The following is a 21,349-nucleotide window of genomic DNA, read 5'->3' as shown; positions in this document are numbered from 1 at the left end:
TCATGTCAGTCCAGGAAGCTTTCCACACAACCTTTCTCCCACCTTTTTCTGGTTCCTCATTGTTTCCAGCTGCAGTCTCCTACCCCATTCAGCATTTCTCTTAATACACTCCTTGTTTGTTTAATCCCATCTTGCTAGCATCTGCTTCCCAGAGGACCCTGATGAACACAGCGGGTGGATAAAGTTATGACGGTGCCTAGAGTGTAAAAAGAACATCCACCAGCCTGAACCACTCAAGGGATAATTGGAAGAGGAGAGTCACACAGAGGTGGAGGAAGCTCTGAGACTAACTGGATGGCTTCTAGCCCCGGCGTTCTTCAAAATAGAAATAGTATTTCCATGTCCTTTGCTTATTAATCTCACTATGTCTCTCATTCCTGTTACTTTGGTCCAGAAATCAAAATATTTAACTGCAAGAGGCATCTGTTTCTGTAATATTCAATCTAATACTCCACAAATTCTTCCCTACTGACTAGATTATGTAAGTGGGGTACTCTAGAACTTCAATCCCGCTGTATCTTACACTGTTCATAAAATGCTGCATTTTACTTCCTTTCTTAATGGAAAAATTCCAAACTGCAGCCATCATAGGTCTTCAGTTAATGTTAAGATTTATAATATATAATACTGCCTATTACAAATTGACCATTTATCCTGGGCCAAGCATTGTGCTATTTGTTTGGCATATTTTATTTTATTAATCCTTTAACAATTCAGTAAGAAAATGATTATGTCCCACTTCAATAGATGGGCACCATTACCTGAAGTTTCTTTGTTGAAAAAGTGGCGGTCAAATGAAACAAGCCTTGATTCAGAGACAAGGTTCTTTGAAATTTCCCCGCCCTTTCTGCAGTTCCCCAGCACGGCTCACAGCCTGGGCAGGCGGGGTGGGGGTGGGGAGGGGGGTGGGGAGGGTGGTGGGCAGTGTGACTGGATCTCCTTCCTGCCTCCCTTCTCTGAGACCCTCCCTCTTCCTAATCTCATTCACCAAACTTTGCCTTGTCTGAAATGACAAATTCACTCTTGATATTTCCTTCACTTTTACTTGTACTTTCTCTGGAATCATAAACTATAAATATTAATTATAACTATCCATATCTCTTATTTTCTCCTTAATATAATTGTCCTTTATTTTATATATATATATATATCTGTATATATACATATCTGTATATATATATATTAATATATGTATTATTATATATCTATATCTATCTATATCTATATATATATATATATATGCCCTTGGAGGAGATTCTCTCCTCCAAGATTGTCATTATGTGGATTTATCCTGTTTCTCTCATTTATGAACCCTCTGCTGGTTTCATTCACTTTCCAAAATGCCACTTTTATTCTGTATTTACACAACTGCTTATGAAAAAAATACACAACACTGATGAAGAGATTCATCAGTGTATAAAATCTGCCTGATTTAAAGGAAGTCAAGATACCACCAAGAGCTATTTTTTCATAAATGATCAACATTTGCACAGAGGGGGTGGCATGAAATGATAGAGTGTATCAAGAATCAAATAGTCTGGGGTGCCTGGGTGGCTCAGTGGGTTAAAGCCTCTGCCTTCGGCTCAGGTCATGATCCCAGGGTCCTGGGATCGAGCCCCACATCGGGCTCTCCACTCAGCAGGGAGCCTGCTTCCTCCTCTCTCTCTATCTGCCTCTCTGACTACTTGTGACCTTTCTCTCTGTCAAATAAATAAAAAATATCTTAAAAAAAAAGAATCAAATAGTCTGGTCAAATAGTAATTTTTAATTTGACTAGTCAAGGCAATGAAGGGACGGAGGAAGGAAAAAAATAAATGTATTCTAAATCCTTCTTTACACAGTATTATTCATATATACAGTGAAGTAATAATGGCACCATTTCAACTGACTCATCAGGTCTTTGTAAAATACGGAACTTATCTGAAATAGGAGAAGTATGTTCCCCTACACATGCTATATACATATATAGTTGTATTATATATCCCCTATTTTATTAGCCTATCTAAGCTACAGTCTATTTACAATGGATTAAGCTAACTGCAATGGGTTGCAAAGATATTCAAATAAAAGTTCTGTGTTAAGAAAAATTGGTTTTCATTAGGAGAGGCTAACTTGGCATTTTTTTCTAAGAGGTTTTACAGTTTACACACCAAGAGGTTTATTTGCAGTGGTCTGGTGTCTAAGCCTTTATTTAGCATGTCAGTAAACCAGATCTTTCAGTCTTGAGAGTATATATATCCACTTCCACTGATAGACTCCCATTGGCTAAGCTGTGGAAATAATGTATAAAATAATAAAAAAAGTCACTTTATTAATTTTTACCAAGTAGCACAGTTATCAAAGTAGTAAGCAAAGAAGACAAATTTGAGTCAGAATATTGATTGCTAACCATGGAGGAAAACAAAAAAGAGATTTAATGAAAGGATTGACTTAACATCTGTTTACAGTAATTTAATGCATCTGCCTCCAACAAGGTTGTTAGGAACTGAGGCGTTTGGTTCTCAGCAAGACCCTCTCTTGCCTGCGGAGTGCCTGCATGAGTACGGTCTACATTTTTCTCAGTGACTTCTTGTTCCTACATTTCTATTGCTGCTCAAAATGATACCCTTCCAATCATAAGATTTTTTCTTTAAACATGATAATATAACAGAGATGTCAGCTACAGCATCCCTGCCCCTTGAGATCTAGAGAACACTGCTTTGAAACTCGTATTCCTGGAGTTTGTCAGACTCCATAGCCTTCCTTGGGATTTCGGTGCATTCCCAGAAGATCCTCCTTTAAGATGCCTCTGCCGTTGTAGTCTTGTTTCTCTTGTACTCCTCACATTATTTCTTCTCCTGCATACATTCGTTCAGATGTGATCATCTGGACTTCATAGTTTCACACACATATGCGCATTTCTACCTGCAGGGAGCATCAGTGATTATGGTAGATTTTACTGGAGCCTTGGGGATCTATGGGAGGCTTCCTGCTGGGATATTTTCTTTGTGTCACCTAGCAAACACCTTGTAAAATGTCTGTTAGATGCCCTGCCCCCCCCCCCCCAATGACTTTCAGTCATGCTGCTACTGGGGTTTTCTCCCTTGAATCTTTCTCTCTGGGTGGGGCTGACATCCTGTGCTCCTTTTTCTCTTCCCCTTCCTGCTTCCCCCTCTGCCTTCTCTCCTCCATGCCCTGCCCCTCCCCCCTTTTCTCCTGCTCCTCCTCCTTCTCCTTCTCTTCTATCTCCTTGATGCCTTCCGTACTCCAAATTCTTCCTACAGCATAAAGAAGATATGATCTGTATCCCATTTTCCCAAACTTGCACTGTCCAGCCCTTCAAGTAGCTTAAAAAACAAGGGGCCCTCAACATTTACAGGATTTATCCTAAGAAAACAATTGTATTTTTTTAAAAAATTTTATTTATTTAAATTTTATTTATTTATTTGACACAGAGAGAGAGATCACAAGCAGGCAGAGAGAGAGGAGGAAGCAGGCTCCCCGCTGAGCAGAGAGCCCAATGTAGGGCTCGATCCCAGGACCCTGGGATCATGACCTGAGCCGAAGGCAGAGGATTAACCTACTGAGCCACCCAGGTGCCCCAACAATTGTATTTTTAAAATAACAGTTAAAAGTATTTATTCACTGCAATACCGAATCTTGAAAGACAGGTGACTTTTCTGGCTTTTAATATGACTTCATGCAATTATGATGTGTTAATCTTTTCAACTTAATTTCAGAGAAGAATATCATATCTGTAAGACATTTCTCCATCGCTTCTGTGTACTGCCTACAGTTTGAATCTTGTTATCAAAACCTAAACATTGGGAGATGGAGAGAAGTGAGTGGGGGGAAAATCGGAGGGGGAGACGAACCATGAGAGACTGTGGACTCTGAGAAACAAACTGAGGGTTTTGGAGGGGAGAGGCATGAGGGGTTGGGTGAGCCTGGTCGTGGGTATTATGGAGGGCATATATTGCGTGGAGCACTGGATGTGGTACATAAACAATGAATTCTGGAACACTGAAAATAAATAAAATAAAATGAAAAAAAATCAATGGCAATCCAGTGAAAATAAGTGTTTATTTCTTGACAAATACTACTTTATATAATATCTCAGCATCTGGAAACTTAAAACTATATTTATGCATTTGTATTACTATTGAGTCTTTATGGATGGGGATATTTAATCTAATTAGCATAACTAAAAAGTTCTAACTATAGTATGGAGAATTTCAATGTGTAGAAAACCACCATCCAAATCAATCAAATGTTCTTTGATATTTTAATGTTTCAAGTTTTTTTTCCCACTTCTAATGACTGGAGATAACTTTTCAAACAAAATGGGCCAAGAGAGTCAATTTTAGTTAATTGATTTATGACTTAAAGACTTTTAATAGGCCATACTGCCTTATTTACATGAACAATTTTACTTTTACTTAATTGGCATAGTTCCTTTTTTTAGTTGCTAGCTGTTACCTAAACTTTAAAATTATGATAATAATACTGCATAGAACCATCTATTGAAACACCAGAAAAGTCTTACAAGTTTTAAGAAGCCCTAAAGAAATTTTCTTTCTGGAACATTACCTGGACAGCCACTATACTAACTCCAGTTTGTTTGCCTGCTGCTTTCCTGAAGTTGCCTTACGTAAGAGCTATGAAGTGCTTAGCATTTTAGAGTTCCTAGCTCCACTCCTCTTACATTTACCACCAAGAATCCTGCCAAATAAAATCAGTGTGTGCATTCTGGTCCTTTTGTCATACTTGACAGCCACAGAGGAATTTGAAGTCACAGGAATGAAGCAATGATGTGAAGCAATCAATCTGAAAATTATCAGAAAATTTTTAAAATAATTCAGTCTTTTTTGTAACAAATCCACAGGCCATGTCTGGGATAGGGATGGTGTCATACCTTACCAGCTCAATCCAGGCTTCCTGGGTTTAAATTCCATCTTAATTGTTTATCATTTTTCGACTTCAAATAACTTAGCAAGATCCTTTGTGTCTTAATCTTTTCCCATGAGAAAACGGAGAGTTCTGATACCTACTTCATAAATTTGTGATGAAGATTAAGTAAACTATTTTATGCAAAGCACTTAATAAAGTGCCCAGCATATAGTAAGCACGATACATATAGTAGTTGCCATTATTTTTCAATTGTTAATGATTAGTACCATTCTTGGAATACAGTAGGTGCTTATTAATGTTTAGTGAATGTATACCTTTTGAATTACATATTTAAAAGGTCTGAATGTTCCATGGAACACATCTTAACTCAGTGGGAGATAGTCTATAATTACGGAATGAACTGACACCTGTATACCTGTATATTAATAAAACAATGTCTAGAAGAAAGTTACTATTTTTTTTTAAGATTTTATTTATTTATTTGACAGACAGAGATCACAAGTAGGCAGAGAGGCAGGCAGAGAGAGAGGAGGAAGCAGGCTCCCTGCTGAGCAGAGGGCCTGATACGGGGCTGGATCCCAGGACCCTGAGATCATGACCTGAGCCGAAGGCAGAGGCTTTAACCCATTGAGCCACCGAAGCTCCCCAAGAAAGTTACTATTAAGTTAGGATCTTTTATTTTTGTTATCCACCATAGTTAAAAAAATAATAAATAATCAATATACCTAGGTAATTCTTTAGGAAACATTTCAGTAGAACATGCTATTGACATAGGATTAAACACCATAAAGTACAAATACAGTATGACCTTTTTTTGTGGTAATGAAATATAAGGCTTTTATAATTAGGATGACCATATAATTTATTATTCCAAGTGTGACATTTTAGAGTGAAACAACCTATTTCATTATAGACTTATTGATCAAGGTCATTAAGTTTGCTAACCATCCATTTACAACATTTTTTCTAATATCAGTTATAATGATACATTGGGGATATAGGGAGGCATGACACTTGTATTCACCCAAGTACGGGAAATTATTTAGGCATAAGAAAATAACGTATCAGTTATTCTGCCATGGAATACTACAGGTACTCTGAGGCAGAATTAATGTATCTCCAAAGACACTTCACTTAGGAAGCATTTCTTGGGCCATGAGAAGGGTGATCTTACACAAAACCTACAGTTTACTTCCATTATCCCAGAGGTGCATAGCCATTATCTTCACCACTAGTGAACTAGGATAATGGCATCTCAAGCTGTGCAGGACAAAGATTTGCCCAGAAACCCAGTTCTCAGAGGTGGCTCTGGTTATGGAAACTGCTTTGGTCCCAGAAATCCACAGTCACTCTCTCCACAACTGACATCCCAAACCACTTATCAGAAGGTAGTTTGGTTTGAGGACTATTGTGATAACCAACCCAGGAACTGGAGACTCTGGGCTTTTGTTTGTTTGTTTATTTGCTTATTTGTTTATTTTGCAGTAAAATAAAGCCTAGAGGAAGGTAGAAGTTTATTGTTTCACTTTAATGATTGAATAAAAACTGACATCTAGAGGCACTAATTAATTAATTCACTTAGAGGTTATTGGGAGTAATTTTCTTTCTGAAATCCTATAAGTGTGTATGTATGTGTGTGTGTGCATATCCTTATAAAAATGTATAATGTATTATTATTCATCTATAATTCTTATTATAGTTACAAGCTCTTTGAGGGCAAGGGCTACATCAACAATATAAAAATAATTTTTTTTGTCCTTAGCATGGTATTTCCTTTACAGTAGGTAGTAAATATATATCTGCTGATTAAGTGTATAGAGTCTAGTATCATCGTTTAGCCATATGACATTATGAAATATGTACATTCCTATGAAACTATACCATGCTACAATTGAATCAGCAGTGCTTGAGTAGAGTGAAAAAAATGATAGGGTGTAGATTTCTTTGTTCCTAGGTTTTTAAGGCTTATGAGGCAGGGTTGCAGCATGGACACTCTTCTCTTCTCTTCCAACACTCAGGGTGCAATGTATCTGAAAAGTTCACTTTTTCACTAAATGGATTTGCTCAGGAAGTAAGAGTCTTCTTACTCTTATTCTCTCTTTTTGTCATCCTTTACCATGTGTTCCAAAATCCCTTGAATATCCCTCTATGATCCCTGAAAATTAATTACACCTTCCCTAGAAGAAAGTCTTCTAGAAGTTTTTAGACTGACATGGCCTTCCTCTTGATATAGAGGACCATTTTAAACATACCTTCTTTGCTTATAATTTATAAGGTGCCCCTTAAGTTAGAGAGACTAGAATGGAGGTAAACTATTTAAAAACAAACAAAGGAATAGTACAACTTTACTGAGCACCAAATTAATTCTAGGTGTTATTTTCTTTAACTGAATCAAGAAACAAACGGAAGTTTATTAAACAAAATACTGAATAATCATTAGAAGCCAAACATATCTATTTTTAAAGCTATTGAACTTTAAGTGATAATAATAATAATAATAATAAGGCTTGACTCCCTGAGTCAAGCCATAACTGAACAGATACCTCATTTGGTTCGAGCTTCTGGTAATTAGTGGGACTTAAATCTTCCTGGCACACCTCAGCATGTTTAATCATAAGCATCCAGTATTTATAGCTCTTATTTTCCCCTAGCCTCCTCCTCTTTGGTTTCATTAGCATGCATTACTCTCCAGGATATTTGGGCTGAGTTTTTGGAGCATTGCCAAATGCGTCAGGATTAAAACATTTAATAGATTCAATTCACTGTTAGTTATATACATAGTTATGCCCAGGCTTGGGTCATGGAAACACCTTTTCTTTAACATGCTATGGTAATGTGGCTGTCTTGGAATTTTACAAATTCGTTTTGGATTGTGAAATATTAAAAAGGAAAATATCCTTAGCATGGAGAATGACACAAAAGAAGACCATCAGTAAATGATAACTGAAGTGCTACATAGGAATAAAAATAAAGATGTAAAACTCTTAACTGTAAAGAAATAAATACAGCCGCAGACATATACATCAAGAGTTCCCTGTCCTTGTAGCATACAATCTAGAGGCACACAGGGAGCAAGTGCACTCAGATGGCTCAGGCAAAGCCATAGAGCCCTTGAGTGATGCATTTGTCTACTTTTGTTGGTTTTTTCACTCAGCACATCTTCTCTTTCTTTTGATTCTTCTTTTAAAAAAAGATAATACTGCTTTTGAGAGAAATTTAAGGTGCACAACAAAATTAAGGGGAAGGTACAGAGATTTCCCATATACTCTCTGCCCCCACACATGCACAGCCACCCTAATCACCAACGTCCTCCCCTAGAAAGGTACATTTGTTGTAATTCAGAAGCCTAAATTGACACGTCATTATCACCCAAAGTTCATAGTTTCCATTAGGGTTCACTCTTACAGTTGGGTACTCTACAGGTTTTGACAAATGTATTAGGACATGCACCCATCACTACAATACCATACAGAATTTTTTCACTGCTCACAAATCCTGGGTGCTCTGTCCTTCTCTGTTCCTTTCTCATCTCCAACCTTGGACAATCTCTGGTCTTTTTACTGTTGTCATAGTTTCACCTTTCCTGGAATGTTGTATTGTTGGAATCATGTAATATGCAGATTTTCAGATTGTCTTTCACCTGGTACTATGTATTTAAAGTTCCTCCATGTCTTTTTTGGTTTGAATTCATCCTTTTAGTAGTGTTTCATTATTTGGATAGTAGTATTCTACATTTGGATGTGCCACAGTTTATTGATTCATTCACATACTCAAGGACATCTTGGTTGTGCTCAAGTTTTGGCAATTCTGAATAAGGCTGCTATCAACATCTGTGTGTCTGTTTTTGTGCGGACATAAGTTTTCAACTCCTTTTGGTAAATACCTAGAAGTTTGATGTGCTGGCTCATATGATAGAGTAGGTTTAGTTTTATAAGAAACCTCCAAACTGTTTTCAAAAGTGGCTGTTCCTTGTATTCCCACCAGGAATGAATGAGAATTTCTGTTGTTCCACTTTCTTGTTGGCAATTGGAGTTGTTACTCTTCTGGATTTGGGCCATTCTATGAGGCATGTAGTGATAACTCATTATTGTTTTAATCTATGCTTCCCTGATGACATATGATGTAGAATATGTTTTCATGTGCTTATCTGCCATCTCTGTATCTTTTGTTGGTGAGGTGTTTGTTTAATGTTGTTGACCTATTTTTTAATTGGTTTGTTTGCTCTCTTTTTGTTGATTTTTAAGAATGCTTCAATATTTTGAGTAATAATCTTTTATCACATGTGTATTTTGGAAATATTTTCTCCCAGTGTGTGGCTTGTCCATTATCTTTTGCAAAGCAGAAAGTTTTAAATTTAATAAATTCCAGCTTATCAACTAATTTTCATGGTTGTGCCTTTCAAGCTGTATCTACAAAGTACTTGCCATAGGTATTTTTTCCTATCAGTCATTCTTTTTTAGGCCTTTAGAAATCTCAAAATATCTCCCTTATTTCCTTAGACTCATCGCAGATTTCCTTCACAACATTTACTTTCCAGTGCCCCTTCAAGTTCTATATAAGGTAATGAACAAGTCTATGGTCATGTATTCAATGACACTAGCTAGTTCATACAGTTGTCATGTTAGACAATATATATGTGCATTAGTAGGTATTACCTGGGGGTAAACAATACCTTAAATGGAGTGAGAAATTCTGGGTTGATATTGCAGGCAATAGGATTAAAAAGTAAGATTTTGGAAGCTGAAAAATAATAATATTAAAGATGTTACTTCTCCCCAAACTGACAACTAGGGTCAACACAATTCCTATCAAAATCCCTTCAAGATTTCTTGAAGATTGAGGCACCTGAGTGGCTCAGTGGGTTAAAGCCTCTGCCTTTGGCTTGGGTCATGATCCCAGCCTGGGATTGGCAGGGATTGAGCCCGCTTCCGGCTCTCTGTTAAGCAGGGAGCCTACCTCTCTGCCTACTTGTGATATCTGTCAGATAAATAAATAAAATCTTAAAAAAAAAGGTTTTTTTGAAGATAGAGGCAAGATTATTTCAAATACATCTTAATAAACATTCTCTCTCCATACACACACACACACACACACACACACACACATATAGTCATATAAAGCAAGGAAACAGTATCACTAAAACAATTTGAAAAAGAAGAATGAAGTAGAAGGGATCATTTTACCTGATTTAAGAATTATTCTTTATTTACTTCTCAAAACTGTATAGTATGGGTGGAAAAACGGACAAAAAGATCAATGAAACGATAAAGAACCCACTCCAAAACAGACATACACAAATATGTCCACCTGATTTTGTTTTTACTCTACCCAGGGCACTTTTGATAATTTTATATAAATATCCTTCCCTAAAACTGACCTCCTCCAACTCTTCCTAATTTCTCAGAGAATAAGTAGCAGATAATGACCAAACCTATAAGTTCTTTTGTAACCCCAGAAGGTATTTATCTTGGACTTGGAGTCTTGGATTCCTTTAAAATACACAGAGGATCAGTTATTATCTTTCTCTTATTTTGGGCTTCTATTCACACAAAACATCCTTCTCCCGAGTGGAGCACCAACTAGGAGAGGCGTGGTTTTCCCTCTGTCACATATGAATTTAGCATCATCTTCCCAAGCACCAGATTACAGTTTTCTTTATTTTCTTGTTCTATACATTTTTCTAAAGAGCTTTTTTTAAAAAGAGATACCATTTACTTTCCACACAAGTCACCATTTGATGTGTACCATTGTCTTAATCTGTTTGGGTTGCTATTAGAATGCCATAGACTGGGTGACTTATAAACAAGAGAAATTTATTTCCCACCGTTCTAGAGGATGTTGGCATGGTTGGGTTCTGGTGGCCCTCTTCTGCGTTGTAGATTGCTGACTTTTCACTGTACTTTGCATGGCAGAAAGAGAATGAGATAGCTCTTAGGCCTCTTCTTATGAAAGCACGAATCCCATTCCTGAGGACTCCAGCTTCAAGAATTAATTACCTCCCTAAGGCCTCACCTTTAAATACTATCACACTGGGGATTAGATTTTAACATATGAATTTTGGAGGACACAAACATTCAGTCCATAACAAAAATTTAATGTATTTTTTCATACTATATTACACTATAATGTATATTCATACTATATTGTAACCATCACCACAATCTAATTTTAGAACATTTTTGTCCTCCCAAAGAAATTCTACACCCATTAGAAGTTGATTCTAAATACCTTTTTTTTTTTTTTTTTAAAGATTTTATTTATTTATTTGTCAGAGAGAGAGCGAGCGAGAGCGAGCACAGGCAGACAGAGTGGAAGGCAGAATCAGAGGGAGAAGCAGGCTCCCTGCGGAGCAAGGATCCCGATGTGGGACTCGATCCCAGGACGCTGGGATCATGACCTGAGCCGAAGCCAGCTGCTTAACCAACTGAGCCACCCAGGCGTCCCTCTAAATACCTTTTTTAATATACATATTTTTATTAAAGGTAGGATGGAAATAATCAAAGAGTTTTAACCATAAAAGACTCTTAACCATAAAATGTGTTAGGATAGATTTTTGGAAGAGAGCAGAATAGAAATACAAATTCAAGTGGAAAAATGGAAATCCATTAGAATTTTAAGTGTGAAAAAACAGCTTTCTCATATTTTAAGTGAATAATGGTGGGTATCACATTTTATCTATTATATTTTATTGGATAATGGTTTAGTTTTAACATACTGATATTTTCAACATACAAAAAATTGAATATGCAGCGACTTAAATTTGCATATGTCAACTTAAAAATTATAGATGTGTAGTGAAATCTCATCATACTCTTAATTTTAATTTTCTCCAGTGGCTAGGATTTTGGATATCTGTTTACAGGATTATTTACCATCTGTATATCTCTTCTGGTGAAATGTTTCTTCATGTCATTTGCTCATTTTCTAATTGGATTGCTTGATTTTTTACTATTAAATTTTGAAAGTTGTGTATGTATTTTACATATTAGCCCTTTGTCAGATAAGCTGTTACAAATAAATAGGCAAACCATAAACTAAGTCTCACAGCTTATAGAAAAATCACCTTAAAATGCATCAGACATTAAATGTAAAACAATGAAACTTTGGGAAAAAAACACGGGAGAAAATCTTCAGTATCTAAGGTTAGACAAAGAATTTTTAGACCTGACACCAAAAGGAAGGAACCATAAAAAGGGAAATCAAGAAGTCAGACTTAATAAAAATTAAAAACTTTTGCTCTGTAGTAACCCTGTTAAGAAGATGAAAAGGCAAATTGCTTATTGGAACCCACTAGACATAAATCTATAGTTGCCTTACAAAACAAGAAAGTTGTATTTTTACATACTTGAATTTATGGATTGAGATTAATACCCTTTACATAGCTAACAAGGCCCATGTCTTTAATAAGATGTTTAATAAGTGTTCATGTGTTGAGTTTGTTGCATTAAAAAAAATGGGGTAACACAAGATAGAAGATTTGAGGGACTGTAATGAGAACAAAAGGAAGTGGTTCTGGCTTCTTGGAGAATTAATACCAGAAGCCCCTTCATAGATGAGGACATTCAAGCTTCATTTGAGGCCTTGTATGGGGTCAGTCTTGATAGGTAAGACAATGATAGACCGTTTATTAAGAACCTTATTCTGGCTTGAACGAGGAGATTCCAGTTGAGGATTTTGGAATTCACACTTCACAGTACACAGGTGAGCTGAGCCGTGGAAAATGTGTCCTCTTTGAGGCGGGCATGAAAGGTCCAAGAATTCCTTCCTGACCGCCCCCCACCTTCCTCCTCGATACAGAGAAGAGTAGAAATCAGTTCTACTTGATTGCATGAAGTCTTCAATGATGGGGAGGTGCACATACCACCTCCTTCCACCTTGACTCTCTGTCTTTATTGACTCTGACAAGGTAGAGAGAAAACCTGAAAATGCACCTCTGAACCCTAGGGAAGGGCAAGAGGGTAACTGAGAAATAAATGCCCAGTTTCTATCAGGGCCACCTATGTGAGCTGGTCTGAATCTGGAATGCACATTTAAACCCCAGGCCACAACCCGCATAGAGATTCTAATTTTATTGCCTGGGATGGGGGTCAGAGTATAATATTTTGAAATGCTCCAGGTAATGATAATATAAAACTGAGTTTAAACATTACCGTCCAATAACTGCTACATTGTAGATGCTCTCACACCTAAGGTTTAATGGGGTTTGGTGGGAGAAGGGTATAGTCGACGGTCAGAGGTAACTCCATCAGAGAATTTAGACAGTGTCAAAAATAGCCAAGAGCTGCTCCAACTCTGACACAGCAATGACAGAAGCCAACAGGGAGAAGTCAATCTTCAAGAGGCACCTTGTGGCTCATGAGGACCAGAAGCTTCTTCCCAAGGACCCTAAAGCTAAGGAAGTTTCCTTTGTACCTAGTGCTGTCCAGGAGAATGGAGGAGTGAAATGTGCAACATTTCTTCTATGGAGCTTGAATTATATCATCAGGACATGGTTCAGAAAACTAGTGGTGACTCTATAGTATTTTTTCTTAGAACGCTGTATTGACCCAATTGTGAGGCCTTAGGTGGACACCATCAGTTCTACTTGAACAGCTGAGTAAGTCCATAGCCAACCACTTGACTACACTCAGGGACCACTATACCCACTCTAGTCACCCTGGCTCAGGTACCAGATGATTAGGGCCAGCCTCCAAGCCCTGGGGTCTGTGAAATATTCAAATTAGCCAATTCCCAGGAAGCCTGCTGAACCCAGCTAACCCCAACATGCTTCCCCTCTATCCGCGGCCCCTAACAGCTCCAGTTTGCTGTTACCCCATCCCAAGGACAGACCTGTGGCTTTATGTGATAACCTTCATTCCTTTGGAGTCGTGAGTAACAGAGTTCTGCCTTTCATCTGTCTGCATGTCCTTGTGTTGTTTCATGCCACATAAGCAATTTTAAGTCTTTTAACACCCTCTGCTACGCTTGATGAACAAGATGAGAGATCTATCCCTTTCCTCCTTTCCCCACCCGCTCCACACTCACGTTTGCGGGGAAAATTGAAGTTAGGAGCAAAGGTGAGTTCAGTCACAAATAAAGTTCCTTATCCTGCCTTTAGGTATGAAGAAAAGTATCATGCTGGCTGGTATTACCGGTTGTCAGCTAGAGCTCCCGCTTTCCTTCACGTGGCTCAACCAGTGTCCTTTATATAATGGCAGCTGAGTCTCGAGAGCATAAATAGAGGACTCAAGGCTTTTTAAAGCCTAGGAGGCGCAGAAGACACATGGCCAGACTTTCACAACAGTCTCTTGGTTGAAACAATTTATAGAGAGGCCACAATTCAAGAAGAAGGAAAATGCACTCTTTCTTGATAGGTGTGCCAGATTGCAAAAGGTGTGTGAGATGGATGAGATTGTTGAACTTATCTGTGAAAACAACCTGCCCGTGGGGGTTAAGATTTTTTATTTACCAAATAAGAATTTGGAAAAGAATGTTATTTTAATAATTTCCAGCTAATATGCTCTGATTAAAAAACTTTAGTAATTAAAATGATTATGATTTTTGAGTCATTGCTTATATTATATTTAATTTGATTTTAAATGATGATACTTTTTATGTTGAGTTCTTGGTCCAGTATACTATTTTCTGTTATGGTGGGAGACTATATTGAAGATGAGATCCCAGGAATAGTAAAAATGGAAGGTCTTCTTATATATGATGTGTAATAATCTCATGTGTGCCGGTGAAGTTTGGTTACACTCTTAGATTTAGTCCTTATTCTCACTCTATGCTCCTCAAATGGCATTAAGTCTTACGGTTTCATTTATGATGGCTCCTTACTGTATGATTCACTAATGTTCATCTTTGGGCCTGAGAAATCACTTCATTTTCAATTTCCTTCTTCAGCTCCCTGCTAGATATGTTTGCTTCAATATATTTAAAATTTTGAACTTTGAATGAACAAAGCCTAATTTTGCTCTCACCTTGTGGAAATTGAGTTTTCCCAGCTTGGATTATGTTGATACTGGAAAACTTGGTTTTTATATATAGCATTTGGTCATAATTGTTAGTTGTTCTGTATTACTAGATAACTTGCTACATCAAATGTTCTTGTCTGTATTATTTGATTTTAAGCTCCTTAAGAGGTAAAGTCCATATTTTCTACCTTTTTTTGGTCACCTTTTTTTCTAGAAATTTATTTATGGTTTAGATGCTTAAAATGTACCACTCAAAAGATTATTTAGTACCCAGCAAATACTGAATAAATAAGAAAATAACAATTTCTTTTAAAATTTCTTTGCAATTATAAAACAGCTTTGTTCTTTTGTCAACTGCATTTACTAAATTATATTTTATTGCAACCTAAGAGTAGTCATATTTTTTCTAAACATGTTACATAAAAGTTGAGAATATAAATTCTCAATATAGATCCTCATCAACATACTATATATTTAAGGAAGCACTTTATACCTTTTCTCCTCTGTACATATCATCAAACTATACACTTTTAAAAAAGCAACAGATTTAGAAATGGATAATTTGCAAGAGTTGAAATTGACAATACAGCCTAAAAGTGACTAAAATTATTTTTAGGAAAGTCTTTACCTATGTTAATATCTGTGCTTTTCTTATAGAAGACATCAGAAAATGAGTCTGTTCCTTTAGGTAATCCCCAAAGATCACTCTATTTACAGCTTTTTCTGACTTACCAATGTCAGAGCAGGCAGTCCTGGATATCATGTGTGAAACATGCATTATCATTAACAAATGAATGAGCAAGACTCAAATAATCAGGAAAGCGTCTTCCATAGAACTCACTTTAATGGAGTGAAAATGACTTTTGCAAGCACTGTCTTGCTTAGTGTGCACTGCAGGGGCATAAAGTCCATGTGTTGAATTATAAAAGCCCAGTGATCTAGAAATGCAATGAGAACATATAAATGAAAAGTGTGGCTTAGTGTAGCATGGAAAATACTCCCACACATAAGCATCAGAGTAGATATTGAAGAAACCGTTGATAGTTTAAATAGACGTTTATAATTATAATTTTGAAGAATAATTGAGTGTTACAAAAAAGTTTATTTAAAGTTGCTTGATCAGAAAAAAAAAAAGTATTTGAAATGCATCTGATTATGGCAAAGAGAGTTTACCCCAGGATGATCATAGTTCTTCAAATATCTAAAACAAAAATTTTCTTGTATGCAAACTCCCAAAGAACAGAAATCATTTTGGATACATCATTACAAAATTGCTTCCATTTTGATTTTTGTGTAACTAATAAGCTTCAGTTTACTAATAGGTAGCTGATAGACCCCCCATGCCATGTATTAATTTCTCTGATAGAATTGCTTGAAGGTAGATGTTAGCAACAAGTTTAAATTTAGAATGTGATAGGAAATGTCCTATAAATATTGGGGTTGCAAGCTCCTTGATCTTGTATGTACTGGTCATGAAAGTTTTTTTTCATTAATTCTATGAAGAAAACACTTATGTGCTTGCCATTTGGTAGACAAACATTACATTTTCCAATATACAGTGACAATGCATGGAAATTATGGCCTTCCTTTTTTTTTTGTATCCTTTTCAGTAAGGTGTGTTTGGATACTATGCTCTAAACTTTCTTTGAAGGAAGGTACTAGAAATAGCTTCTGAATTAATTGTGTTTTTGGAAAATGCATTCAGTGCATCAATTCCTTAAGTTAATACTATATGGAGTTTAAGAGCAATTTCTTTGTTAAATGATTTAATTTCACTCATAGCCTGCTTGTGTGTATATGTGTGTGTATCTTTCTATAAATGTGTGTAAAGTTGGAATTACTGCATTGTTTTCACTTTGCACTTTTACAGGGAGCTCAAAGTAAAATTTTATATTTCATTAAAGCAATACGAGTATTTTTATTATTTGAATGTTTGTCCTTTTCTTTCCTCCTCTTATGGACCTCTATGATTATTTGCATATTTTTTGGTCACTGACATTTATTTTTACCTACCTTTCTTCACATATATTTTTCTTACTTTTGCATCAGTGCCTTGTGAACCATGTCAGGATACAAATAAGCTTGCAATCCAACACGAATTGATCATGGTAAACTCAAATGCAGAAATTACTGAAAGTTGAGACAGGACCAAAAGGACCTAGAAAATGAATTTATGTTTAAATACAGATAGATATTGAGACCTTATATCACTAAAAACATGTATATTCAAATTATACATATTAATTAAGAGAAAAAGAAGTGGTGTTTTGTAAAACTCTAGGGACTATTCCAAGGAGTAGGAGAACTCTGGACTCCATACAAAGAAAAGCTTAGGGATTGGGCAGGTTGGAGAAAGACATTGTAAATCACAAAGTAAGTTCTCATTTGCAAAAAAATTTTGTAACTTGAAAGTAAACTTGTAACTTTGTTGAAATGCAAGAAATAAAAACAAACAAAAATGCAATGGGAGTAAAAGCCACAGCACAGGGAATACAGTCAATGATGTTGTAATAGTGTTGTTTGGTGACAGATGATAGCTATACTTATGGTGAGTATAGCGGAAGGTAGAGAGATACTGAAACACTATGTTATACACCTGAAACTAATGCAACATAGTGTGTCATCTCTACTCAAATAAAAACAATTAATGCAAATGCATCTTAATATCCATCATCCATTTTGGGGGCTGCTTTCAGGGCACAAGTGGAACATCATTTTGTGTGCTGACATAGAGCTGATTAAAGTGTCTTAGAGGGGGCGCCTGGGTGGCTCAGTGGGTTAAAGCCTCTGCCTTCGGCTTAGGTCATGATCCCAGCGTCCTGGGATCAAGCCCCACATCAGGCTTTCTGATCCTCAGGGAGCCTACTTCCTCCTCTCTCTCTCTACCTGCCTCTGGGCCTACTTGTGACCTCTGTCTGTCAAGTAAATAAATAAAATCTTAAAAATAAATAAATAAAATAAATAAAGTGTTTTAGAGGAGTCCCCGACACAAAATGACTGAAAATGACTTAAGGAATAAATGTAAAAAATTAACATTAATTAGATGCCTGTTATCTCTTCACCTGGGAATTTCCTATTTCTTGGAAAAAGAATCACAAGAGACTTATTTATAAGCTCCTTCCTTGGAGATATTATAAAATGCGGCTTAATCTATATTTATGAAGGATTTGAAAATAAGTATATAAAAAGGATGCAATGTCTCATTTAAGTATTTAAGTTAATTTATAAATATAGAAAGGACCTTTTACTATGGATCAATCTCTTCATACGGTTGGAACACACAACTCTCCTGAGACTAACTCATTTTCCTCATAATATCCTAGAGCTTCATAATCTTCTTCGTCATTTTTTGGTATTAATGAAGTAAACTATTGGATTGGGAGATTATGTGTATTACGAGACAAATCTTCATACTAGAAAAAGTTTAAAACTGGAGTTTAAAACATTAAGAATGTTACTGCGAAAGCATTTGTTGTGATGGTTGAAGATAAAGTTTTTAGGTCAAAGAGACGTGGGTACGTGCAGGAGAAGAGTCTGGGCATAGCTAGTGAGCAGTGAGCTCATGTGAGGAGAAATGCAAGAGAGGGGCTAGCAGGGGACAACAAATATAGGTTGTCTAGAACCATCTAGTCCTAAGGACTAGAAAAATAAAGACTGTCTAATAATAAGAACCTGGACACTTTCCAAATTTTACTTAAAATCATCCCAGCATTTATAAGCAAATCATAAATTTCTTAGGAAATGTATTTATCTTGCTTGTAAGTCACAGAATGTATCTTGTTTTGTTAATAACTCTTTGTGTTAGGATTCTATCACAGAAGCATATGTGTGTGTGTGTGTGTGTGTGTATTTGCATATAATTGCATACAATTGTAGACAAGTGAGGTTTTTGTGGACAGAAATATATGTATATATGATTGTATATTTTGTGCACACGATTTGTTAAAGGGATTTGAAATTATCATTGTAGGGGCTGAGTAAGCAGTCTCTGTATGGCTGTTTTCTTGTGTGATTGATGCTGAAGTTTTAAGTCAGCTGTAGGCTGGTCTGCCCTCATACTAAGAACGTGAGCCACAGATAAACAGAGTGTGGACTCTACAATGGCTGTGGCTTCACAGCTGCTGTCCAGACTTCCAGATGGTTCTTCAGCAGTGCACTCTAATCAGAAGCATTTACAGAAGTGGATTCAACCTAGTGAGGTTGTCCCATTATAAAGCCGTTATATCCTTTTATTCTAAGGAAGCTTGTTGTAGAAGAGAAAATCTTCTCAGATTCAAATTAAGCAAAACCCAAATCTTAAAACAGAAAAAAAAAAAAAAACCCTCTAAATCATAAGAGGAAACAACCTTAGCACTAATGAAGCATAATGTTAAACTACATTAAAAATCATAAGTTTAAAAGATATGTTTTCTAAATGTTGTCTGTAAATAGGGACAGTTTCCTAGATCTGTAATCAGTGCCGTCACAAAAGCCACACACTCAGAAGGACACGATGCTTAGAGTTTGCTGTTCTGTGATCACTATTTTGACATTATTCGTAATCATAGCTTTGAATTTGGGTTTTATAAGTGAACGGGATAAAGGAATGTGTCGAGGGCCTGGATCTCATCAGGATCTATTCCTCGCCACTTTACACCCCCAGGTGAAGGCCATGGCCTGGGTCTGGGGAAGAATGGAATCACAGTGTGAGCTACTCGGTGCCTGTGAGGGTCTGTGCTCAGCCTGCAAGTGTCCCTGTACCCAAGTGTGTCTGACAGAAATAAATAAATAAATACATTTCTATAACTTATGTATGTATATTTTATATTAATCTTTTAAAAAGATTTTATTTATCTATTTTTTTAAATTAATTTTTTATTTTTTATAAACATATATTTTTATCCCCAGGGGTACAGGTCTGTGAATCACCAGGTTTACACACTTCACAGCACTCACCAAAGCACATACCCTCCCCAATGTCCATAATCCCACCCCCTTCTCCCAAATCCCCTCCCCCCACCAACCCTCAGTTTGTTTTGTGAGATTAAGAGTCACTTATGTTTTGTCTCCCTCCCAATCCCATCTTGTTTCATTTATTCTTCTCCTACCCACTTAAGCCCCCATGTTGCATCACCACTTCCTCATATCAGGGAGATCATATGATAGTTGTCTTTCTCTGCTTGACTTATTTCGCTAATCATGATACGCTCTAGTTCCATCCATGTTGTCGCAAATGGCAAGATTTCATTTCTTTTGATGGCTGCATAGTATTCCATTGTGTATATATACCTCTTCTTGTTTGAGAGAAAGAGAAAGAGAGAGAGAGAGCAGAGGGAGAAGCAGACTCCCTGTCAATCAAGGAGCCCAATGTGGGACTCGATCTGAGTACCCTGGGATCATGACATGAGTCGAAGGCAGAAGTTTAACCAACTGAGCCACCCAGGAACCCCATATTAATCTATTGAAAGATGAATAAATAAGAATTAATAAAGGAAAGATATCACAACAAATTGAGGGAGAAGCTGTGGAAAAATGAAAAAGCTCTTATTTTTTGAACAAAAGATTCTGATTTTCATTTTAAAATGAATACTGCAAATGATTTAGACAGCACTGCCTCTTCAAGTACTCTTTTAGTGTGAGGAGTTTTATGTTGAAGCAACTGTTAATTAGCATTTAAGTGTTAAGACTGCAATATTGATGTGATCTAGCATCAGATGTGATCTAGCATATCACATATACTCAATCTTAGTTCAGGACTTAAAGTTTGATTTTTTAAAATATATCCATACAGTTAGTTTGACTAAGCTAATTTACCTTTTCTGTTTCACTAATGATACAACTTAAGTGGTATATCTTCTTTTTCCACTATTTTTTTCTTCTGGGTATTATTTACATATATGTATACCCATTTCTTCTTTGTTTCTTTAAAATGATAAACAGAAGTGTGTGTTCTCTCTCTTTTGCGTTTGTAGTTACGAGACTCCTAATTAGACACCTTGCTATAGGCTTGCAAGATAAGGTGCCTTAAGGTCAAATGATTACCTAGTCACCTCTCTTCGCAGCTGGGCTGTCCTTCTACTCCGTGTTGGAAAGAGAGTCACTCCATGACTAAGAGTGACCAAATGGCTTCATTTGCCTTAATAAGTTCTGACCCTGCTTTTGCAATTTACTGGCCCCTTAAATTTTGGTCAAGTTGTTTAAGGGCTGAGCTTTAAGCTTGGAAAGTCCAGACTGAGGTTCATGAAACGCTTCTTAAAGGAAAGACTGTTAGACCATTACTTTCATCACTTCCAGTAGGATTGGATGAGCATGAAGGCACAAGGTTTATGGAGCAATCTTCTACTCTGTGGGATACGAGGGATGATGGCGAGCTGACCTGCGAGGCTGGTCATCCCAGCAACTTAACTTCGCTGCGCCGAGGGCTTGATCTAGATTTAGTACCAGGGCACTCGCCAGGAAAATGAAAAGTTGGCACCTATGATATGATTAAGACCTTTCATTACCTTCACCGGGAAGCAAAAAGA

Source organism: Mustela nigripes, chromosome 5 (assembly GCF_022355385.1).
Source record: "Mustela nigripes isolate SB6536 chromosome 5, MUSNIG.SB6536, whole genome shotgun sequence".
In the NCBI taxonomy this organism is placed as follows: Eukaryota; Metazoa; Chordata; class Mammalia; order Carnivora; family Mustelidae; genus Mustela; species Mustela nigripes.
Note: the sequence above shows the minus strand (reverse complement) of the source record.